Below are 8859 nucleotides of genomic sequence, written 5' to 3'. Positions count from 1 at the left end.
CTTGGGTCTCTGTCTGACACAATCGATACCGGCACCCCATGACATCTCACAATCTCATTAGTGTATAGTTTAACCAATCTGTCCAGACTGTAGTCCATCCGTACTGGCAAAAAGTGAGCAGACTTGGTCAATCTGTCCACAACAACCCATACTGCATCATGATTCTTTTGTGTTCATGGAAGTCCCATCACAAAGTCCATTGTTATTCTTTCCCATTTCCACTCAGGTACTAGCAGTGGATGTAGCAACCCTGTTGGCACTTGGTGTTCTGCCTTTACTTGCTAACAAGTTAGGCATTTAGCTACATACTCTGCTATGTCCTTCTTCATCCCATTCCACTAATAATGCTCTTTCAAGGTTCTATACATCTTGGTCCCACTAGGGTGCATAGCAAAAGGACACTCATGTGCTTCTTTTATAATGATTTGTTTCAATTCCATATCATTGGGAATGCACATTCTACCCCAGTGTAGTAGTAGGCCATCATTATTTACAGAAAAGTCTAGTTTCTAGCCTTCCCAAGCTTCCTCCACCAATTTCACATACTTTTCATCATTCTGTGCAACCATCTTTATCTGATCAATTAACACTAGCTATACATGCCATGCATCTACCATCTGTGCCTCATCATCAATCTCCAAACTAGCATGCAGTGCTTTCTACTCATGTACCATAGACAAAGGAGAAACTCTTAAACTCGCCATGGTTTTATGGCTCAAAGCATCAATGACCACATTTGCCTTCCCTGGCTGGTAGTCTATTAGACAATCAAAGTCCTTAATCAGTTCTAACCACCTCCTTTATCTCAAATTCAACTTCTTTTGGCTACCCAGATACTTCAAGCTCATGTGATCTATGTAGATGTAACACTTTTCCCCATACAGATAATGTCTCCAGATCTTCAGAGCAAATACAATAGCTGCTAGCTCCTAGTCATGTGTAGGATAATTTCTCTCATGGGGTTTCAGCTAGTGTGATGCATAAGCAATGACATTTCAATCTTGCATCAGTACACAGCCTAGCGTATTGTGAGAAGCATAACTATAGATAGTGTATTCTTTACCCGATGTAGGTAAAGTAAGGACTGGAGCTTCAGTCAAACATCTTTTTAATTCATCAAAACTGTGCTGAAATTTATCAATCCACTAAAATTTCATATCTTTTTGAAGTAGTTTGGTCAGTGGAGATGCCAATATAGAAAATCCCTTCACAAAACGGTGGTAGTAACCAGCAAAACCTAGAAAACTATGAACTTTTGTAACATTCCTGGGTGGCTTCCAATTAAGGATAGCTTCAATCTTACTAGGATCCACCTTGAGTTGACACAATATACCCCAAGAAAGAAATGTCTTTCAGCCAAAATTCACATTTTGGTAATTTAGCATATAGTTATTTCTCCCTTAAAGTCTGTAGCACAATTCTCAGGTGCCTATCATGCTCTTCTGCATTTCTCGAATATACCAAGATGTCATCAATAAACACAACTACAAATTGGTCGAGGTATGGCCTGAAAATAGTGTTCATCAGGTCCATGAATGTAGCCGGAGCATTAGTTAACCCGAATGGCATAACCAGGAATTCATAATGGCCATATCAAGTTCTAAAAGCAGTTTTTGGAATGCTCTGCTCTTGCACCCTTAATTGATAGTAGCCCGATCTCAAGTCAATTTTAGAGAACACAGCTGCACCCTTTAATTGATCAAACAAGTCATATATGCGAGGCAGTGGATATTTGTTCTTTATTGTCACCTTATTCAACTGTCAGTAGTCAATACATAAGCGAAGAGTACCATCTTTCTTCTTAACAAACAGTACTAACACTCTCCAAGGTGACACACTAGGGTGAATGAAGCCCTTATCAAGTAGCTCTTGCAACTATACCTTCAACTCCTTTAATTTTACTGGTGCCATTTTATATGGAGTAATGGAGATTGGGTCCACACCTAGCATAACCTCTATTTCGAACTGCACCTCTCTTTCTGAAGTTAATCCTGGCAACTCTTCAAGAAACATATCTGGAAAATCACATACTGTAGGAATGTCCCTCAATACTGGACTCCTTACTCGGGTGTCTACCACATGGGCCAAATATGTTTCACACCCTTTTTGGATCATTTTTCTGGCAAGTGCAGCAGAAATAAGGTTTGATGGCAATAGCTGCCTCTCCCCATGTATTACCACATCACCATACTGAGGGAGACCAAAAGTGACTGTCTTTAGTCTACAGGCAATCATTTCAAGATGCCTGGCTAACCAATCTATGCTTAAGATAATATCATAATCTCTAAAGGGCATTTCCATCAAGTCGGATAGGAATGTGTGTCCTTAGATCACCAAAGGACAATCCTTATACATTCTATTAACCCTGACTTCTTGCCCTAATGGACTAGTCACTAGCACCTCAAAATCCATTTTCACACAAGGAACAATAATAAAGCTAATGATGCTAACACTAATATAGGAATGCGTAAATCTGGAAACAAACAACAAAAACACATCTTAATTAAAGGTTGAGAAGGTACCAGCCATAATATCAGATGTTTCAGCCTCTTCTCTCTGTCTCATAGTATAGACTTTGGCTAAAGCATGACCTTGTTCTGGCTAATTCACTGTGCTCTGACTTCCAGGTATACTACCTTACCTTTGCCTCTACCTCTACCTCTGCTAACTGATGGTGAAGTCCTCGGGCTAGAAGCTTGGGTTAATCCTTCTGAAATAGTAGGTAACCCAGACCCACGTGCACTAGTGCAATCCTTAGCAAAATGACCAGTCCCTCCACAGTTAAAACATGTTCCTGTGGCTCTACAGCATACTCCACTATGTGCCTTGCCACAGGTGTCACAAAGTCGACCTGATAATGCACCTCTGGATATCTGTTGGGTTTGCTGACCGGATCGGGTTGGTCTTTGGCTAGAAAATCTACCTCTGCCAGACTTACGAGAACTGGATCCCCCAAAATTTTTCCTCTTTCCAGAACCACTATCAGGGGCTTGACTAGTAGCCTTCCCAGTTTCACTTTCTCTTCTATCCCCTTTTTAATTGTTCCTTCATTCTCAATTCTCTCTAGTTCTAGGGCTTGTGATATTAGCTCTGAGAAATTCTGGTGTTAGAACCCCACAACTTGCATTATTAAACTAGGCCTTAACCGTGCCTCAAAACGTTTACATCTGTCTCTAGGAGTGACAAGTAGGCTTCTTGCATAATGACTCAATCGAGAGAAATCTCTTTTGTACTCTGCTACTGTTTTATCCCCTTGCTTCAAACTCAAAAACTCTTGCAACTTCATATCAACATATGTGTCGGGGATCCACTTTTGCCGAAATTCACTCAAAAAATCTGACCAGGTGAGGACTGGGGGCTCAACTAAGCTGTGGGGAATAGTTTTCCACCATTCATAAGCATCCTCTTACAGTAAGAAAATGGAGTACTCAAATTTCAGTTCTTCCGTACAGTGTAACTTCTTAAATACTCTTTCCATTCTCTCCAGTCACTGCTCTGCTTCAAGTAGATCCACTGTCCCCTTAAATTCTATCACCCCAAACTTCATTAGCTTGTCATATTGCCTGGCTGGAAGCTGTGGTTGCACCACTAGTGCTTGGGTTTGGGTGGGTAAGTTTCCAGCCATTTATTGGAATAGCGTAGCCATCTGCTAGGCAAACTGAGCAGGAAACTGTGGCATCAGTGGAGCCGGAGTGGCTGACCCACTCATATTCTAGAGAGCTGGGGCTTCCCCCTGTGCCTCAGCCTCTATAGATTGCTCGACGGAATGATCTCCTTCTTCCATTTTGATTCAAAGAGATTATCTACTCCCTGATAACAAACACAAGGAGGATTATCTCCATTAGTTGACATTCATGATGTAAATATGTCATATGTATCAACTAAGAACATTTGAGCAGTTGTACTTATCAAAGAAAATATTCAAATTCATAATCAAAACTCATTCAAAACATATCTCTGATACCTCTAAAACATGTCACGCCTTACCCCTCCATAAGGTATAACATGATCCCGTAGTATAACTAATGGATTGCCGAACTTCACCTATCAATAACCCATTACGTACAATACAAGGGATTTTAAACAAATTCATTTCATTTTAATTTCTAAAGTAATGTTTAAACATTATTCAAAAGCCTTTAATTAGAGTTTAGGGTATAGGCAAATATTTTGGTGAATTTGATTTTTCGTAAATTTTATCAAAATTTTGGCAGAGTGCCGGCTGTAATTTGAGAAAATAGTTCTTCAAAACCAGAAAAGAAAGCACTTCCAATGCATTTTTCTCAAACCCAACTCCAATAGTTCTCATTTCAACACAATTCAACCCAAAGCAACTCATTTTCAATAAAACTCATCATCATTACATTCAATTTAATTTACGTACACAAGCATCAATTTATAAAAAGAAAATAAAAAATAATATTATTACAAACTTTACTATACAACTGCTCAATAAGTTCCATAAATACATATGAACTAAAAATATTTACATCAAACAAATTTACAAGGGTATAAATAAATACCCATATAAAATCCTCAAGATTTACTTCCTTGTCACAATAGCAGCTCACTCTGCTGCCTTGTCCTTTCCCTTATGTGCGATAGCAAAACAAAGCTATCGCTGAGTAATTTTACTCAGTGGTGTACAATAAAAATTTTAAATTTACTAAAACAATCATTCATCGAAAAACAGTAATTTAAAAACCTTTCACAAGCATTTTTCACAAAACTGAACTTAACACTTATAATACTATTTTATCAAATAATTTACAATTCATAATGTTGCCAATCAATAATACAACTTAGGTCATGACACAAAATTTCCAAACAATGCCGTGTTGTACACCACGACAAAGCAATCTCAACCCCACTAATCAAAATCAATGAGGAAGGTGGCAAGCTAGCTATATGAGTACTCATCTGAACTCGACCTCAAACTAACAAGCTAGAGAGGGAGAAAAATAGTCAATCTCAACCCCGTAAACGAAGGAGGCACATCGTGATATTGCCATGCCAATGTGAATCAAAAGAAATTTGAAAATCATATTATTCAAAAATTTCATGCAAAACATTAATCAATTTTTATTTCAAATTTCCATTTACAAAGTAGGCAACACAACATTTCTCAAGGCATTATTTGGCATAAATTGTTCCAAAATGTATTCAAATAAATTTTCTAATAGCAAATCAAAAGTGAAAAGTTATTGTGCACAAACCTTTAGTGAGTCGCCTCTCTGCCTTGGCTCACTTTTTCCTTATCTTTCCTAGTGTCTCTTTCTACTAAAACACACAATTTAAAGTGTTTCAATACTCATTAAATTTATTTCTAACTAATAAATAATCGAACAACTAAATTTTATAGACTTAATCTACCCCATGCAATTTATAATATTTTAAATCCCTTTGGATTTTTGGTTATGGTGTTGATTACTATTCATTCCACTATTCAAGTCAAAATATTGAACTTTTCATGTTTAATAGGTGTGTTAGTTCTAATTACTCCCACATACCATATTTTAGGTCATAATTATGTTGGCATTGATTGCCAATTGAATTTCTAAGCTCGTTCAGTGAAACTCCAAAAATTCAGTTTTGGGTCACTTGTTTCTACTGTTCCATTGGACCTTCTACAGTGGAAATTTGGCTAACTTTCCTTCATCAAAGTTGTTCCTTAATGTCCTAGCTTTAATTCCCTTTTTGAATCACTCCATTTGGAGTTTTTTAGCTCCAGTTATACTACTTTTTCCAAGGCTGGCCGGATTTGCCAAAAGTCCAGAATTCTGGGCAATTAGGGTTCTGGCAGATTTTAGGAACCAACATTGGTTGGCAATTTCATTTAGTTATGCTCCGAATTTGGGTTTGTGTTCTTCACAACAGTTGTTCTACTATGTCATAGCTTTCCTATGGTCTAAAAATTAGGTCATTTGGACCTTTCTACACGAAGTTATGACCATTTGAACAAGTACTGTTCATATGGTCAATTCTGTATAGTGGCAGGCTGTGTGATCCGGATTTAACCTAATTTTTCACTAACTTAATGTAAATTTTAGGGCAAGGTTTCTGCATGAAAATTGTGGCTTTAGCTCGTACTTTTCATCTCCAATTAGCCTCACACCAATTGGAGCAACATAATTTCAGTTATAACCATTTAAATGGACAAGGGTCAAGCTGCCAGCAATGACCATTTCACATACACCATTCCATTCCAATTTTAATCATTCACTCACACTCCAAATCACACCAATTGACCAATTTAAGCCTCAATTAGGTCAATTGGCATCAATTCCCCAAATTCCCAACTTTTCCCCAAATTTTCAATAGCTAAGAACCCTAATTCACCAATTAACTCAATTCACTTAAATTAAAGCTTACTAATCACCTTTACTTACTTAATCAAACTTGTGTACAAGGTTAATTAAATCAAAACACCTACTTACCCCCAACATCCCATGGCTGCCAAATTTCATGGAGTTCTAGATAGGCATGATTTCTCATGTTTTCATGCAATTCTAACTTGTTCAACCTCAATTCTACACTTATAAATCAACTAAAGTTAAGAAGGAGAGCTTACCGCTTATGAAGTTTTCCTGTCTTCTCAATTCTTCAAATTCCCCTTTTATTTTCTCCTTCAATCTTCTTCTTGAGATTCAATTTGAGGTTTTCTACTATTTTTCAAAAGGATTTATGGTTTAATTTGGGGTTTATAAAGCTTGATGATGAGCTTTCATGGAGGAAGAATGAAGAAATGAGAGAGAGATGAGGCGGCAAGGAAGAAGATAAAATTAGGATTTTTATTTTTATTTTTTTTTAATTTGTCTTATAATTGTTAAAAATTATCCCAAAATTTCAAAGTTTAAAAATTAATATTTATTGTGTCATGCTTATGTCAAGGATGATGTCATAATCTTTTTACTTTTTTGAATTTCTTTATTTTCTTTTTCATTTTCTTTCACTCACCTCTTCAATTTGAATTTAATTTTCAATATTAATTTTCTACATTTTATTGGATATTTAGGCCAAATTGCCGCCTTACCAGTCTGATCTGGTTTACCAATAGCATTGTATTGCTTCCTGAACCCTGATCTAATTATTTGACCATGTTCTCAATTCTTTTCTATGGTTCCCTCATTTTCACTAGCTTCACAATAATTCCTAGGCCTGCGGTGTCATAATGTCTCATACGAAAATAGGGTTTTGGCTGACCTTACAGTCATTTCCCAATACAGTCACCCATCACCGTGACCTTAGCTCATTTAACCTTTTATGCTTTGTTTTTCTTATTTCTACTTTACCTTCATGTAATTGCTATTAATTTTTGTTCATGGCGTGTCTAAGTGATTTAAATATGGTTTTATACATCCCAACTGTCCCGGCAGACACTAGTCACCGGAACAGTGGAATGTACTGACCTAATGGACATAGGGGTGTTACATCATTTCTCATCTTAGCTATCTTGCTTGGTGGAAAATATTGAGCTAAAAATGCTTGAGAAAGTTCATCCCATGTCGTGATAGAACTCGGTGGCAAAGAATGTAGCCACTTTCTAGCTTGGTCCTTCAAAGAGAAAGGGAATAATCTTAGTCGAATTGCATCATCAGAAACTCCATTTATCTTCAACATATCACTGATCTCAAGAAAGTGTGCTAGATGAACATGTGGACTTTCACTTGGACTTCCCCCAAATTGTGATTGTTGTACCAACTGACAGAGTGCAGGCTTCAATTCAAAATTGTTAGCTTCTACTCTTGGTCTTGTAATACTTGGCATGAAATCCCCAATGTTAGGATAGGCATGATCCTTCATAGAATGGTTGTTATTGTTGTTGGCCATTTCCTCTTACGGTTTCTCTTACTCTTGTGCTCTTTATTGTTGTTTTTGAGCTTTAAATTCAACTTTTCTCATCTTAGATTCTACTCTTAAAGCTCTTGCTGTCTTTTCTATTTTTGGATCAAAGAATAAATTGATTTCTTCACTTTTTATCCTTCTCAAAAAATAAAAGTACCTGAAAAACAAAATAAACAAATTCTCAAAGTAAAATGATAAAAGAAATTAAAAATAAAAATAAAACACCCAAATTAACCAAACAAACAATCGTTCAATATCAAACAAAAATCAAATCCCCAGCAAAGGCACTAAAAACTTGATGCGTGAATCCGTAAGTATACGGGTCGTATCAAGTAATAAAGTGATAAGTCAAGTTTCATTCCCACGAAGATTTACCGTTTGAGTACCAAACTATGAATGAAGCGATTATTTAGGCTAATGATTGATGAAATGATGGTAAATATAAATGAGCAAAAATAAAATTGATAAATCTAACTAAAATGGGTAAAGAGCAAGTAAATAAATTCTAAATCTAGTTACAAATGAACTAAATTAATAATGGGTAATTTAAATCAAAGTTTAATTATGATAAAAAATGATTTAAGAGTTGGGGTTTCATGCATAAATTAATTGGAATTTGTCTTGAGTATTCCAATTTTAAGGGAAAATAGAGTTTGAAAGTGATTGATTCTAAATTCCTTTGATATCTTTTTCAAGCAGACCAAAGTGTGTTTTAAGATAATCAAACCTACTTTCGTATGATATTTGATTAATTTAAAACCCATTAAGTTTTGTAACTAATCATTAAATCCTCTTAAAACCCTAGTTTATTTCTAAATCTAGGTAATATTAAGTTCTAATCCTTGATTATCTATCAATGATCTTCACCTTTCGATCTTTCAATCAAAGATTAACATAATACCCAATGGGTACCAACATTAGGCAAGTAAATCAAGCACACAAGGAAAGAACCAGAACTCATTTTTATATAAAATATGGAAATAACCAGTCCAAATCCACAAATTAATCTAAAAC

Source organism: Hevea brasiliensis, chromosome 12, assembly GCF_030052815.1.
Source record: "Hevea brasiliensis isolate MT/VB/25A 57/8 chromosome 12, ASM3005281v1, whole genome shotgun sequence".
Classification (NCBI taxonomy): Eukaryota; Viridiplantae; Streptophyta; class Magnoliopsida; order Malpighiales; family Euphorbiaceae; genus Hevea; species Hevea brasiliensis.
The sequence above is the reverse complement of the archived record's forward strand: the minus strand, read 5'-3'. Positions refer to the sequence as shown.